The sequence below is a fragment of the Sus scrofa genome, chromosome 9 (genome assembly GCF_054392235.1).
Source record: "Sus scrofa isolate SSC_HxYL_T2T_F1_AM1 chromosome 9, Sscrofa_HxYL_maternal_Yorkshire_Landrace_v2.0, whole genome shotgun sequence".
NCBI lineage: Eukaryota > Metazoa > Chordata > Mammalia > Artiodactyla > Suidae > Sus > Sus scrofa.
Window position 1 is genome coordinate 89177366 of NC_139391.1, and position 17363 is coordinate 89194728.

The 17363-nt window shown below is 38.1% G+C and overlaps 1 protein-coding gene across 3 annotated transcripts in view; it reads right to left on the reverse strand.

Annotated features, from left to right (window-relative positions):
• Positions 1-17363, reverse strand: part of AGMO (alkylglycerol monooxygenase) — a 668498-nt gene that overhangs the window by 282078 nt on the left and 369057 nt on the right. Inside the window, exons 12-14 of one of the 3 annotated variants that reach the window (XR_014815904.1) lie at positions 16559-16779; positions 11409-11564; positions 9466-10440 (exon numbers count right to left, since the gene is read on the reverse strand). The exons of the other annotated variants lie outside the window; for them this stretch is intronic. The gene's annotated coding sequence lies outside the window, so the exon portion shown is untranslated. Of the gene's footprint in view, positions 1-9465; positions 10441-11408; positions 11565-16558; positions 16780-17363 lie in introns of those variants that run through there. 3 annotated transcript variants of the gene reach the window in all.

A 17363-nucleotide genomic window follows, 5' to 3' on the forward strand; every position in this document is an offset into this window, starting at 1 on the left:
CTGGAAAACACATCCATTACCTTTTAATGTAGCTCATAGGCCATAATTTTATCTTAGAGCTACACGTTGCTAACAAGGAGACTGGAATTTATAGCTTCTATTCTCAGTGGCCATGTGACCAATTAAAAATAAGGAACTCTGTCTCTATCAAAGAAGAGAGGAATGTATACTGAGAGAAAAAGAGCAGTCTCTGCTCTAGTCAGATTTGCATAAATTCCAAAGTTTAGTCCCTCAAAACCACAATGAGCTATCACTTCACACCGGTTAGAATGGCTATTATCAAAAAGACAAGAAATAACCAGTGTTAGCAAGGATATGAAGAAGAAGGAACTCTGATGCACTGTTGGTGCAAATATAAAGTGGTGCAGCCACTATGGAAAACAGTATGGAGGTTCTTAAAAAAATTAAACTATCGGAGTTCCCGTCGTGGCTCAGTGGTTAACGAATCCGACTAGGAACCATGAGGTTGAGGGTTCGGTCCCTGCCCTTGCTCAGTGGGTTAACGATCCGGCGTTGCCGTGAGCTCTGGTGTAGGTTGCAGACGCGGCTCGGATCCCGCGTTGCTGTGGCTCTGGCGTAGGCCGGTGGCTACAGCTCCGATTCGACCCCTAGCCTGGGAACCTCCATGTGCCGCGGGAGCAGCCCAAAGAAATAGCAAAAAGACAAAAAAAAAAAAAAAAAAAAAAAAATTAAACTATGATATGAGCCAGCAATTCCACTTTAGGGTATTTATCTGAAGGAAAGGGAAAAAAATACACCTACTCAGGAACATATATGTACCCCCATGTTCACTGCATCATTATTTACAACAGCAAATACATGGAAACAACCTAAATGTACACTAATGAATGAATAAGTTGTGGTATACACACACACACACACATGGACTATTACCCAGTCATAAAAAAGAATGAAATTTTGCCATCTGCAACAACATGGATAGGCCTTGAGAGCACTATGCCAAGTCAAATACCAAATGATCTCTCTTACATGTGGAATCTAAAAAAACCCAAAAATTAAAAAAAAAAAAAAAAAAAAACAACGTTTATAGATTCAAAGAACAGACTGGTGGCTACCAGAGGCAGATTATGTGGATCTAGAAAAATTGTAATAATTAAAAGAATACTGAAACTTAGAACTTTTTCTTGACTTAGATACTATACTTGTACTAGATTGAGCATTATTATTTTGACTTTTATTCAACATAGAATATGCCTGTCATAACACCAAATTCAGGTGTAAAGTTTGGGATCTTTTCCAACCCTATAAGAGGGAGGCCCCAAATAAAGCAAGACGCCTAGATTTGAGGGTTTTTGCTATAGCCAAGACTCAAAATCACAGAAACCCAGGTGAGTCTTGTTCAGTGATAAAGCCTATCAGAGGAATTAGTTACCAAAAGCAGTGGTAAAAAATATAAGAAAAAATCAGTTAACCAAAAGCATTAGTATTAATACTATTTTTAGTAGAGGTAACTTGAATTTAGTTACATTTTACATCTGTGCTTACTATTCATTTTACATTTCATTTTTTCTTTCTAGATTTATTTCCCTTCCACTTAAAATATACATCGTCGAATTTTTATTAAGAAAAGTTTCTTTAGCCGTAAATCTCTTATGTGTGAAAATTTGCTCTATTCTCGACAGTTTTTAGTTTAGTTATTTTCTCTCACCGCACTGAAGATTTTATTCCCTTGATTTCTGCTGGCTTTCAAAGCTGCTGTTACAAAGTTAGCCATATAATGAGCGTTCCTTTTGGATGGTCTGAAGCTTCTTTCTGGGTTTAAATGCTTAGGACTGCAAGTAACACAGTCACTAGATCCAAATTTAAAATTATTTTTACAGTCATTTCACACTCACATGAATTGTGGCCTACTTTATTAAGACTGGTAATAGTAACATTGATATAGCACTCACCATGTGCCTGACACCGTGGTCAAAACAGCCCGCCTATTTTCATTCGGTTCTCACAATAATTTTTGCAGTATGCGCTCTCCTCATCTTTGTTTCGTGTGCGAAATATGAGGCTCAGGGAGGTTGGATAACCTCTGCCAGACAACTCAGCTAGTGAATGAGGGGGGTTGGGGAGAGAAAAGACTGGCGTCACGTGGAATAGCACAGACCCAGCTCAGGTGAAAACGATTCATTCTGAAGGTCAGAAGGTGCAGCGATTTGCAGCAGCCCGCTGGGCTAAGCCAGAACTACATTTCCCAGAATCCTCCTCCCAGAGGCTTCTAGTGTGTGTCAGCAGGAGGGTTTGGCGGGACTTTTGGAAGGCGGAAATGAAGCGGTCATACTCTCTAAAGGTCCTCGAGTTAACTGTGGGCAGAAGTACAGGTATAGTGCCTGCCTGTGCATTTAAGCTTGGCTTGTTGTCCCTTGCTCCATGCCGCACTCTTCTGCTAGGCAGCCAGTCCTGGTGACAAAGAGAAGCCACATCCCAACAGAGGCAAATGGAACAACCCTACAGAGACTTATCCCAGCTCGCCTTGTCCTGCCCCCACAGACAGACAAGCCTGCTTCCCTTATTTCCCGGCCACCTTTCACCCTTCCATCCACGCCTGTTCTTGGGAAAGCTGGCTTCTGCATTCCCTTCTTGACCTTCTTTCTCTGGGTCTCCCACGATAGTGTGTGATCTAACTCCTCTAATATATCCCTTATCCCATGATACTCGCAGTAATCGCATCTCTCTAGTGGAACCCTGATGAACCCAGAGGAATATAGTATTAAAATATTGCACAGATAGTGTTTCAAAAACGTTTTTGAGTGTGTACTCCTTAAAATGTAGATATTCTAGTTACTAGGCAGGGCCAGATACTTGCTTTCATGGGCCCTAGGCATTTTTGCCTTCAGAGTACCCTTTTATCCATGAAAAAAAAAAAAAATTATACTAAACGTTATATTTTACAACTGCTGGTATAAAAACAAATATAATCCAAGTTGGATTTCCAAGAAACACGTACTTATTTCTTCCACGTTTGAAATGAATTAGAACATTTTTGGGGGATTCTAAGAGTATCATGGACCCTAGGAACTGTGTCTATGTGACTAATAGAGAACTCCGCCCTGTTACTAGGTTTGGCAAGGAGCAAGCATTTTAGTAGCCATCCCTTGGTAATTCCTCTCATTAGGTAAATTTGGAAACCTCTGGTAGAAAATATAGGTGCCCGACGACCTCAGGGACAATCTGTGATCATGGTAAATGATAAACAACAAAAACCAAGCTTCATATGAGGCCAACACATTTGTGGGGGAAAAACGTTTTAAAAAGTATATTAACAGCAACAAAATCCACCTCTGAAAAATAGCAACAGATTGCCCACTCTTTGCCTTATGCCTGTAACATCTGATTTTTCAAGTTTTGTTCTTTCTTATGCATTGGTCTTACAATAGCATCACAATAGCACTCTTCCTGTAGGAAATAGTCCTAGACCAATGAATCTATCTTACAAGCCCCTCTGAGAATTCAGTTCCAAAAGCAAAAGAAAGTTATAATAAAGTAGGTCCATTCATAGGAGAGAATTTCCCAGACTGCTGTGCTTATAAAGCTTGAGCATAAAATTGATTTGTTTTTATTTGTTTCCTGTCTCTGAATTAAATATTAAACTCTTTCCTGGAGGGAAATAAATTGTATACTATATCCCAGGACTTAGGACAATGCTTTAACCAATGGGGACTCCTTAAGAAACGCTAATGATAAAAACCAAGAATACAAGCAAATGTAATGTTATATTTAGCCCTGAAAATAATTACAAAATGCTAAGCGGAACCAAATATTCAAGATTGTGTGTTATTGTTGTTGTTTTGGTGAAGCTATATTCTCTTAAACAACTTAGAAGTGCATATGTCTTATCTCTATTATTGGATGGTTTCTTGATTATATTTTCTTTGTATTTAGTCCCAATAGCTCCTACATATTACTGTAAATGCTGACGTCTCCCTAAAGTAACATTATGTAATTAATGAGAGAAGAAAAATTTTGAATTAAGTTGTAAAAATATATTCCTGGTAATCTGTTGTGGGGGATTTTTTTGTCTTTTTGCCTCTTCTTTGGGCCGCTCCTGCAGCACATGGGGGTTCCCAGGCTAGGGGTCTAATCGGAGCTGCAGCCCCCAGCCTATGCCAGAGCCACAGCAACGCGGGATCCGAGCCACATCTGCAACCTACACCACAGCTCACGGCAACGCTGGATCCTTAACCCACTGAGCAAGGGCAGGGACCAAACCCGCAACCTCATGGTTCCTAGTCGGATTCGTTAACCAATGTGCCACGACGGGAACTCCACCTATTTTTCTTTTTTAAAAAAATTTTTTTATTATAGTTGATTTACAATGTTCTGTCAATTTCTGCTGTACAGAAAAGCAACCCAGTGATGAATATATATACATTTTTCTCATATTATTTTCTACCATGTTCTATTACAAGTGATTGTATAGAGTTTCCTATGCTATACAGTACTTAGGATCTCATTGCTTATCCATTCTAAATGTAATTGTTTGCATCTATTTATCCCAAACTCCCAGTCCATTCCACTTTCTCCTCTTAACCAGTGGCAACCACAAGTCTGTTCTCCGTGTCTGAGTGTCTGAGGATAAACCTATTTATGATGAGCCAAAGTTGATAGATATAGGGGAGCAAAATCTGTGGCCCTCCAATGTATCTCTATGGTGTAAGGATTATTTTAGGCTGATTATGTTTAAGAAATAGAAGACTCAGGGAGTTCCTGTCATGGTGCAGTAGAAATGAATCTGACTAGGAACCATGAGGTTGCAGGTTTGATCCCTGGCCTCGCTCAGTGAGTTAAGGATCTGATGTTGCTGTGGCTGAGGCATAGGCTGGCAGCTACAGTTCCAATTAGACCCCTAGCCTGGGAACCTCCATATGCCACAGGTGCGGCCCTAAAAAAAGAAATAAAAGACTCAGGAAGTCTCTCTTTTTACCTCTCCCTTACCCCCCTAGGAGAATTTCAATAAAAAGCCTGGTCCAGGAAGAGCCGGGCACCAGAGAGATCTACAAAGCATCTGGTCTAGGTGTGGCATGGAACACTGGGCAGGGCCTGGACACCAAAGTCCTCTCTGTCTTCCACTGCTTCTGTGTGGCCCAGCAAACACCTCCTTACCAAACATTAACTTTTCTCATCTTCCTGTAAATTACCCTTCTCCCCTTTGAAGTCCAAGACCCTTACCCCTTTCTGCTTAGTTTAGGATAACAGATAAGCTACAACTGCCTGAATGACATTTAGGCTCTTTTTGCTTATGGAGCTCAATTATGTATGTTATTAAATTTGATTTTCTTGTGTCCCATGTCAATTTAACCCTTAGAGCAGCCAGAAGAACCCAAGAAAAATAGAGGGAATTTTCTCTTTTTCTTTCTTCAACACAGACTTTGATTGAAATAAATTTCTTGAAAGATCTCAAATTTTAATTCTGAAAAAAATCTTTATGCTCTAAGGAAGGGCTAGGAGACACAGTAAAGAGTGATTGCTTTGTTTTTACCTCTTCTGCTGAGATTCCATTTCTTCTCTTTCTTCTTATTACATGCTTCCAGGACACATTTCCAGGACTTTAAAAAAACAAGGGTACTGTATACTCCCTATGCTCATCTTCAGCTAGAATGCATGTTAAGAAAAAAAAAAAATCCTGTATTTGCCTTTCCTAGGGAAAAGAGGAGCCAAATAGTAGCAAAAAAGCTTTAAAGGAGTGAGCCAGACTACATACAAAACTGATGCCTGACATCAATCTGAGACATGTCTCTCCCCATCTGTCCCGATGGGTAGAGAATATTGATCTGTTGCAGAATAGGGAAGGATAATGCTTTCATAGATTTTCCTGCTGTCTGAGCTTTAGGTTTTTAATTCCATTTTATTACCTTGCTAATTTGTGTGTTATTAGAAAAATTATTACAAAGCATACTATAAATTAGATGTTCTATATAAAATTTTCAGAATACATACAAAGAAAGTAATAGAGGAAAAGAGAATATATACCACGTGTCATTTAATTGGTCACCCTGGTGTGATTACACGAACTTTGTAGATATAACAAACTTATTTGGGGAGTTCCCTTTGTGGTTCAGCAGTAACTAACCTAACTAGCATCCATGGGGATGCAGGTTCGATTCCTGGCCTTGCTCAGTGGGTTAAGGATCCAGTGTTGCCTTGAGCTGTGGTGTAGGTCGCAGAGGTGGATTGGATATCCTGTTGCTGTGGCTGTGGTGCAGGCTGGCAGTCTTATTTGAGAACTTCCATATGCCATGGGTGTGGCCCTAAAAAAAATAAAAAATAATAAAAAATTTAAAAAAGAAAGAAACTTACCTGGTGGTAATTTGGTAATCATGCTTGGTTCTTGAGCCCAGCTTTTCTAGCCTAGAATGTGCTTTCCTCCCCGTAAGGGTGGTAGAAATATTCTTTAAAAATACCGTTAGGTATCTTTAGAGAACATTTTTTGCAGAAACCAGAAATAACAGATACCACTTGTATATCTTTCTGATTCCTTAGGGAAATGACGATCAAGTTATCCAAATATTTGAATTGTGCACTCTACCTCCTCCTTACCTCTGCTTCCCAAGATGTTCCCGAAATGGGAGATCAGATTTTAAATGTATAAAGTAGAGCACAAGTTGACAAATTTATGTTAAGTGCAATTGAAACATTTATTTAGTATGCATTATGAATTACAAGAGTTATTTTTGCCTTCAAAGCATTTTCAATCCCAAAGGTGACAAAACCAAACGGAGTGCCTTTTAGCTTTTCTTAAAGAAGTTGCTTTTATTAAATTCTATAGAAGGCAATTTTTGACATAGTTCTCAACTTTATAACAACTGTTTTCCTGAGATCTACAGCTCCCATACCAAAAATCTCGTGAGGAAGGGTCCCTAGGAGCCATGTTTATACATGTGACCACATTATCTGTGCCTCATGGGTTACTACAGAGGTGAACTTTAGATTCCATTTTAGCCAAACCCCTTCCAGTAAAATAGAAAGTGAAATCAGCAGGCATTTTGCACCAGATCTCTGAAGGTGGTTGGTAACAAGGTGAGGAAACTATCTGTAGAGAAATGGAAAAGTTGAACTAGACAAAGAATACTGTAGGAGATGTCAAGGAGCAGCTGGGATGAGATATATTGGCTCAAAGACAAAAAAAAAAAAAGAAAAAAAAAAGAGAGAGCGAGAGATCGAAGAATGACTCCCTGGATTCTCTAATTCCCTCACTTCCATCATGAACCCCCAGTGTACTTTTTAGTCTTAGCTTTCATAAGCTCTGTACTCATTCTCAAAAAATAAATTTCCTCCTTCTTGCACAAACTTGTTCTAAGCATGTTTTTACAGTATAAAGCCCAAATATCTCTAAGACAGCACTCCATAGTTATCACTTGTAGATACTGGCCACAGAAGTATTTTAATTTCTTTCAACATTTTAATGCCCTTTCAATTGCAAATGTTTTAGTTTTTTTATCCAAGATGTCAAATTGAACTGCATTCACAAGTATGAATAACGGATCATATGTTCACAGGTATGATGGTAATTTTCTAATTCTGCTGCCTCCTCCCATTTCCCAAATAATCAAACAATAACTTAATAATCAAACATTGATTGAATATAACTATTTTTAAAAAATTAGACTTATTGTGGAGAATGCAAAGAGAAAATAATGCAATTCACATGAGAATACATAGATTTTTCAATGACTTTCTATGTCTGAGATGTGAAAAGTAATGATCTATTAAGTAAAATTTTAAAAAATGTTCAGAGTAGAGATGGTTTAAACACACAAATAGCTCCATCTAATAATCTGAAAGAGTCATATCATACTATAATTTAATCATCTTTCAGATATTCATAATACAATATGTGGACTTGAAAGTAATTTCCAATGGTTTGAATTGACTTTTTAACATCATTTCTCCTTAAATAAGGTAGAAATAATTGCTTGGTTGGCCAGTCACTAATTTTAGTTATAAGTAAAATAAATTAGCTGTGAATTAATTAAGCAGAAAATGAATATATCAAATATTGATTAACACACAGTCTCATAAGAAGAACTAAGATCAGAGATGATATAACAATGAATGATACTCAGAGCTCTGCAAGAGAACTTATCTAGTAAGCACGATGCCTCTATCCTCAGGCACTATAAACTGTAGTTCCCACAACTAAAAATGGCTGCCATGGATGTCTCACAGGGCTGTCAACATAGTCATCACTCCACCTCAGGAATTTGGTTTCTCTGTACTTGCCACTCTTTCAGAGAGAATTCTGCAGCTTCTGCTCCTTTGTATTATTAGCATCCAATTTGTCAGAGCATAGGACCCATAACTGTGCTCTACCTGCAAGGGAGGCTGGGAAATAATGAGTACAGCTTTTTCAGCTTTATATGAAGTAGGTTCTACCCACCCAAATCTCCAAGAAATTGAGTCACTATCCTGATTAGCCAGAAAGTGTAAGAACTGTCTGTGACAACAAGTGTGCCAAGGGCTAATGCAACTAATGTCAGTTATGTTCCTTTTTTTGTGTGTTCTTTTGAGTGCTTTTTCTTCTTTCAAGTTGCGTTCTGCAAGTGATTTAGGGAGAGTGGAGCCAGAGAAATGCTCATACCAATAAAAGATCATGAGTTGAAAATATTTTTGTTTTGTGTGCTTACTGATTTTCAGAACAACAAAAAATATGAGTGGATTAAAAAAAATGTAAATGGAGGAAACTGAGAATTAACTGAAATGTTTTACCAAAGTGATCCTATTTGTATCGCTTACAGTGATTTTGAGGATTTTCAGACTCTCTTTGGCAAGTGTCTGAGCTATAAGATAGAATGCTTCCTAAGAGGTGAAACATGTGCCCCAATTTCCTTAACTTCCAAGGGAAAATAATACATTAAAAAGAAAATATCTCTTCTCTAAATATACAAATTTGAAAAGTTTGTAGGAAACAGCCATTTCATCTGACACACACATGAAATGGTGAGTAGAATTTGTGATTAAGAAGAAAAGACATAAATTAATTGCAGGAATCTGGGAGCATCAGTACAAGCAAGTACAGAGATGGATATATTCATATGAAGGAATTAAGCAAGAGGTCCTTTGATCTCCTGATCATGCTCCTTAAGGAGAAAAGAAGTAAAGGAAAATACAATACCATAAGCTACCCGAGAGACTTGTTGCTTTCAGACAAAAGGATTCCCTCATTCCTCACTCTTGATTATGGTAGAATTTTTTGTTATCATTTGAATCTTTTCTAAATTCTATACTTAGTCTTTGTCAATGGTGTTGACCATTTTCTAGGAGTTTGTATTTTCCCTAGTGATAGAAAAATTTGAAGTCAAGTGAAGTGTGGTCGTGGAACGCCCCCCGCCCCAGTTGCTCCTTTCTACTCACCTCTCTCCTTCCTCCTTCCTCCCCCACCACATCACCCCTCCCCCAGCAAATACACACAAAGTGGTAAAGGGCCCAGAGCCACATGTATACAGATGCCACAAGTATGAGTTGATTTTGATTTATTTACTGGTTTATGTAATGGTTTACTCCTAATTCTTATGGTCATTGTTTTTTGCAGAAAAACACAAATAACCAGGAATATCAGGAAATACATTAGAAGACAGTGTGACTTCACACACCAAGCATTAAAAAGAAAATGAGAAAGTAAGGATTTAATCTTGAATCATGTCTTTGCTGTGAGTCACTCTGTGACTAGAAACAAGTCTTTGAATTACCTCAGCTTCTATACCTCATTCTAGAAAAAAGAACGATATTTTTCTGCAAAGGGAGGCAAAATTTGCCACCCCAAAATATGTCTCTGTTATAAGCACTAGCTTGAGCTAGTTATTTTTTAAGAAACAGCAGACACATAAGAAGCTCTGAAAACAGTGTAGTTTTCCTTTTGTAAGAGTAATTTAATTTTATACGATAAATCTTTATTCTATGTCTTCCTCTTTGCACAAAGAAGAAAAGGATGACTAAATCTCTAGAAACCTTCACTGGGAAGGTGAGTTCTTAAGTCTGCAAAACAACCATACTTTTTTGTTTGTTTTCTAGGGCTGCTCCCATGGTATATGGAAGTTCCCAGGCTAGGGGCCAAATCAGAGCTACAGCTGAGGGCCTACACCACAGCTACAACACTGGCTCCCCAACCCACTGAGCAAGGCCAGGGATCAAACCTTTATATTCATGGATACTAGTCAGATACGTTTCTGCTGTGCCGCAACAGGAGTTTTGACCATACCATTTTTAACAGAGCTGTGTCCACAAACCTCCCCAAACTGCCTCCCCACGCCTCAACATATTTTTGTCTTTGGCTGGAAGTGGTATTAAAGGATGGCTTGGACCATTTAGGAGATTCACTCAGTTTTTTCTGGCTATCTCCCACATATGCAGGAGGAATATATGTTATTAAATTTCCACTTTTTTTTCTTCCATTCATCTGTCTTTTATTAATGGGAAGTTTCAGTCCAGAACCTAGAATTATAGAGGGAAAATTATTTTTCTTTCCAGCACCTGTTATGGGTAGGTGACATACTATAATAGTTATAGAAAATGTTTTGTAGATTTAAAAGTAGTTGAGAAGAGACAGAGAGAGAGAAAGAGGGATGCAGAGTTAAAAATGTACTTAGTACTACTCAGATATGAAAAAAAAAACAGTAGCTTATCTATATTTTATAATGAAAGTACTTATTTTCCTAAGTCTTTTCCCTAATGAGCTTAGCATATAAAGCTACAGAAGGTTGGGAGAGAGTGTTGGAACAGACTACACTGAGCCATGGACTTTTTCATTTTAAATAGTTTTCTTTGGTTAAATAAGTCATTTTCAGAAAAATGCTCAGCCTTTTTGGATTTTCTTTTCCACCTGGTACTTGTCCTTAAAATGGCCCTGAGTTGCTTTATGGTGACCAGAGAACAAGAAGGCCTCAAGTTCATGTGGCTTCTGCAAGTTGGCTTTAGTTCCTGGACTCACAGCTATGAAAGATGGTTCTCCCTGTCTTACCTGTTGGGGTATATCTGCACCACTGCTAAGGCCCATGGTATCCATTCATTTGTTCCTAGTGGCAAAAGTCATACATATTATCTATCCTCTTCTGATTCCTACACCTGTGTTATTCCTTCATCCTTCTTCACTCCTAAATATTTTTGTCGGAACATGCATAAACTCTTATCTCCTGCATATCATGCAGAGAAAGCTGGAGGTGCTGCTTCAAGCTTACATATTTAGCCACCATCTTTGGCAAAGGCCAGACTATTGACATAGCTCTGTGCTCTACATGGAGCTGAGCCAAATGCCAAGGTTCCTTAGAGACCCACAGTTACTCCCAAGCTAGATGAAGAGGTCTCCTCACATGTGTGGCTATTTCCACAGCACCCTCCCACTTAAAGGAGACAGATCAGGGAACAGAAAGAAGCAGGAATTTTAACATTAGCACATGACTTACCGACATTCCCTTCTCTTTCATGTACACGTGGGTCAGAAGGAAATCTCCCTTTCTCATTGAAATTCTCATTAGCAGAGATTTGACTTATGCCATATTCTTGGTTCTCTCCATCCATGGCCTAGTATAACCTTGATATAAAATTTGGCAGGCTTGTTTCTGATACAAAGAATTAAAAATTATAAAAAATATATCTCTAACGGCTTAATATAAAAAAAATTGCTTAGCTAAACCTGTATCTCTATCCATCTACCATTTATCCATCCATTCTTCCATCCATCTAGCTATCCATTTAGCTGTCTATAACTCTAAACTACTTAAAGGCCCATATGTGTAATATCAAAGCTCAAAAAGGTAGAATTTAATATATCAAAAAATCTGTAAGTGACTATAAATTCTTTATAAAAATAAACAAGAGTTCCACAGCAATGAAAATTTATTGATAATTATGTAATATGATTGCTTAAAATATTTATTAATCATCAACTGTGATGATTAATTTTTATGTCAACTTGGCTAGGCCACAGTAGTCACACTCTTCATCAAAAATTAGTGTGTTTTTTAGATACATTGAGCATTTACATCCATATACTTTGAATGATGTGACAATAGGAATGTGGGTGGGTCTCATCCAATCCTTTGAAGGCCTTAAGGAAAGGGTTGACATTTATGAGTTAAAGGAAATTCTGTCTGCAGACAACCTGAGGTTTGGAGCTGCAACATCAACTCTTCTCTGGGTCTCTAGCCTGCTAGTCTACCTGACAAATGTTGGACTTATCAACCTCCACAATCCCATAACTAGTAATACAGCTACCATCAGTCAGGCACTTTTCCTGCTTCAAGGGATGCAGAGGTGAATAAGACATTGTTTTTGCCTTCATTAGAAAATTTTCAGCCTTGGAAAGCAGATTCTAAGTAGATTCAATCAACAGCTTGAATAGAAAGTTATAGTTCTCAAAATAATCACCCCTATGTTATCATATTTAATCCTTTCAAACAAATGACATAGATGATAAACAAAATGCGTATCATTTGTAAATAGAGAAAACAAGGATTTTATGTAATCCACAAGAAGTAAAGAGTAGCAGATATGGACAGTTTTCCTCCTCTTACTCCAGTAATTTTTTTATGTATTACTCAATCAGTATGCCATAGTCTTTCATTTCTTAAAATGGATAAAACACAGATTAACAGAGATATTTTAAAATTGCCAAAGTTATTTTGCTGTAACTGGGCAGTAAAAAAAGATTTACACTATATATTATTGATTATCAAAATCATAAAATTGAAAATTAAAAGACTTTTAATGATCCACAGAAAGGTATTAGTTAAAAAAAATTATTGTAACCAAACGCAAAATGATTTTGAGCATATTTTAAGTGTTCAGAAGTGGATATATATGTATATATTCATATGGATGATTTTTTTGTATCCATTCATTCATTCAATAATTCTACACCTATGTTTTACATTCTTAGGACACTTTGATAAATGTGTAAATAAAACAAAGACTCCAGGCCTTGTATACTTTCTTGTGGGATTGACATATTAAGTAAATATAGAAATACAATAGAAAAAAATAGACACTCAGAGGCAGATAAGCAGGATCGGTGGTGCTGGGGAAGAAGAGGAGAGTAGGACACTCTTTAAAGGGAATCTCCAGAGGATGTTTGAGCAAAGATGCAAGATAATGAGAAGAGTTAGCCATGCTAAGTGGAAGAGACCAGCCCAGGCACAGGGAACAATTCACGCAGAGCCCTGAGGCAGGAGGGTGCAGGGTGTGTTCAAGTCATCTCTCAGATGCCAGAGTGGATGGAGCAGCAGTAGAAGATGAGGTCAGACAGGGATGGGGTACCAATCACACAGAGTCCTTTGGCTTTTATTCTGAGTGGAATAGGAGGCTAGTTTTAGATTCTGAGTAGAGTAGGAACATGATTCAATGTGTTTAAAAGAATCAATCACCCTGGCTGCTGTATTAAAAAGAGTCTTTACAAGAAAAGGAGGCAAAGCAGGGAAACCAGTTTGAAGAATGCAACAGTAATCCAGTAAAGAAAGGGTGATGAGGAGTTTCTGTCGTGGCGCAGTGGTTAACGAATCTGACTAGGAACCATGAGGTTGCGGGTTTGATCCCTGGCCTTGCTCAGTGGGTTAACGATCTGGCGTTGCCGTGAGCTGTGGTGTAGGTTGCAGACTCGGCTCGGATCCCACGTTGCTGTGACTCTGGCATAGGCTGGTGGCTACAGCTCCGATTCGACCCCTAGCCTGGGAACCTCCATATGCCGCGGGAGCGGCCCAAAGAAATAGCAAAAAGACAAAAAAAAAAAAAAAAATAGTGAAGATAACAAAAAAGGAGACTCACAGATATAGAGAACAAACTAGTGGTTACCAGTGGGGAGAGCGAAAGGAGGAGGTGAAATATAAGGGGGGAAGAAGTTATTATGGGATTATATAAAGTTGTGTGGGAAATTTTGAAAATTGTAAAGCACTATAGAATTTGAAGACCCACTCAATAAAAAATTTAAAAATTAAATTTAAAAGAGAGGAATTCCCATCGTGGCTCAGCAGAAATGAACCTGACGCTAGTCTAATGAACCACCATATGCCTCAGGTGTGGCCCTAAAAGACAAAAAAAAAAAAAAAAAAAAAAAGCATCAGCAAAAGAAAAAAATAAAAAGAGAAGGATGATGCATTGGACAGAGTAGAAAGGAAGCAGTTGATAAGTGCTCACATTATCATATAATTTAGATGTAGTGACAATAGGACAGTCTGATAGATTTTATGTGGGGGGGGTGCAAAAAAGAGGAATCAAAGATGATCCGAGCATTGGTTTGAACAACTAGAGGTCTGGCATTTTGAACAACTGAGATAGAGAAGTCTCTGGAGGGAGCAAGATTTGGGGTCAGGGGAAGAGGGAAGGGGCCAGGATCAATTTAAGAAAAGTTGACTTTCACATTAAATAGTGAGTTATTTAGTCATTAAATAAAACTGTCCAACAGGAAGCTGGAGAAGAGGGAAAAAGAGGAAAATTGGGGAGAGAGGTTCTCTTTAATTTTTCCCACATTAAGAGATTTTTGATCTTTTAAATTGGCATTTTGAACTTTGTAAGTCTGCAACAAGTACTCTTAATTTGTTGTAAACCTAGAGGTGCTTCCAAATAGCACCACCTTATCATGAAAACTTGTAGCAGTCAGTTTCATTGTGATGCAAACAAAGTCCCCCATAATTAAAAGTTACTTCAAAGAAATATATGAAGGAATATTCTGTGGAGAGAGTTAGAAAACTCTACTTAGAAACTGATTGATAACCTGTGGTTATATTCGTGTTAGAGATGAAGGGATGATACAAAATATTGTCTTAAAACATTTCAAGTTATGAAATATATATTACAATTGATAAAACAAAAATTTTCTTAAGATTTGTTTACTGAAAAGCATTTTCTGGAAGAGCTTTGTATCTGATAACATTAAGTAGGCACATCACAAGTGATGTTCTGCAGGAAAAGTGAAAAGGAGACTGTGACAAAAGAAACTTGGTGGTGACGTTACACAACTTTACACACACTGGTCATTCTTTTTTTTTTTTTTTTCTTTTTGTCTTTTTAGGGCCCCACCTGTGGCACATGAAGATTCCCAGGCTAGAAGTCAAATCAGAGCCATAGCCACTGGCCTATGCCACAGCCACAGCAATGCCAGATCTCAGCTGTATCTGTGACCTACCCCACAGCTCATGGCAATGCCAGATCCTTAACCCACTGAGCAAGGCCAGGGATCAAACTTGCATCCTCCTGGATACTAGTCAGATTTGTTTCTACTGAGCCATGACAGGAACTCCTTCACTGCTCATTCCTGAATAACACAATTAAAAGCAAACTATGTGCTTTAAAACTGATGTATTCAGAAACCATTTCAATTTCCAAACACTTAAAAAGGAAAGGAAATTAAAAAACCAAAGATCATTTTTTAAAAGCAGTTATAACACATTTCAGCCATTCACTAGGTTCTCAGGTCAGGCTGAGAAAGTTCACATCAACCTGAAGATGCTTGGCTATGATCACTGTTCTGAGAGCTTTGCAACCACTTCAGAAGCTTCTTCAAATCCAACTCAATAAGGCATTTAAATCTACCATCCATTACATGTGCTGAGGCATCACGAGCCTGTGTAACTTTTGACCGTGACAACAGGCATTTATTTTATTTTCTTATTTATGATTTTTATTTTTTCCGTTATAGTCGGTTTCCAGTGTTTTATCAATTTTCTACTGTACAGCAAAGTGACGCAGTCACAAATATATATGTGTATGTATATATATTTACATTAATATATATTATACATATTTATATGTAAATGTGTATATATTATATATATGTTATATATATATATATTCTTTTTCTCACATTATCCTCTGGTTATGTTCCATCACAAGTGACTAGATATAGTCCCTGTGCTATACAGCAGGATCTTATTGCTTATCCACTCTTACCCAATGGTCTGCATACACCAAACCCAGACTCCCAATCCATCCCACTCCCAACAGGCATTTAAAATCCTAGAGTTTGGGGAGATGTTTTGGAAATGGAAGTGTAATTGACTTTTAAATGTTGTGTCCTAGAGGAGCAGTTCTAAACCTTGATAAATATAAGGTGGACATCATCACTTATAGCAGTATAAAGTGATCTTGTCCATAGGTAACTCTCTGTCTCTATAGAAATTGAGCAAGTACAGTGGGCCAAAGCAGGTCCTAGCATTGGTACAGGGGTCAAACCATCTTAGCAAATATACCTTTGTTAGGTATGTAAATGTCCACTGCAATCTATTTGCACGGGGTGTAGCAAGCAATGCCAAGTTCACTGGCCTCAGTAAAAGCACAGGTCATTAGCTAGCATTGGCAGCCTCAGGGTACATACGCTCATTTGACTATACTTTAAACTTTGTATTACACCTACTGCAGGGAAAGGAGAAAATCAACATATTCTGGGAAGTCTCAGGGAACTTTGTAAGCAGGTGAAATTAAGTAAGGGTTAAAGAAAAGCAAAGAAAAAAAATGAAGGGAGTGCTTACAGCCCTTTTATATCTGGATGGTTGGATCAACATTTTCTGTTTTTAAACTGCAAAGCATTTATGGGGTCCTAGGCATAAAATTGTTAGGACATTACCTGGTCCAGTATGTGCTGCTGGAGACATCAATATTGCAAGAGCCAAGAACGGAATATTGTGAAGGACGAGTTTGTCCACAGCATTGATTATATCATCCTCACCAGGTGGCCTCCATTTGGCTCCTCATCAGTTAATTACATAAGAGGAAGACTCTTTCCCAGGGAGGCAGGCTATTTTTAAGCCCAAGCAGTTTCACAGCAAGAGTCAGTAGAAACAGTTCCTAAAACACAGGATTGAAAGTACTCACAAGGGAGTATCCACGCTCAGTCACTAGATGGAGCCCACACTCAATTCAGTTAGAGGGTGTCAGAAACATGACTCAAAATGAACAGGAGAATTAGGTGCTTTAAATATATTGGATGGGAAAGAAAAGCACTTAAAATAAACCCAGTGACTGGGAATGGCAAACTTCAAAATGTTGCAAGAGGGTAGCTATGTCTTTAATGTCACAATTTTTAGAAATTCCTGATAGGCTATATGCAATAACACATTTGGAAGTAATTGGACTGCACAATGGAAAAAGATAATTTCCAGCTTCGGAGTTGGATTGATTAATGTACTGTTCTGACCTAGTTCAGAGCCTTCTGGGAGTGTTGTTCTAGGGGCAAAATCCTTTTGCCTGTTATCCTCAGGAGGATAACAAGGGAAGCAGGGGTTGGTACTGGGAGGTGCCTCATGAAGGAAGGTGGGTACCTTCTGGCCAGAGAGACTGCTATGTCCTCCACTGAGGGAGGAAGCAAAGCCCATCTCTCAAGGTCAGGGCCAGCAAAAGTTTCCTGCAAAGTCCTGACAGTATATATTTTT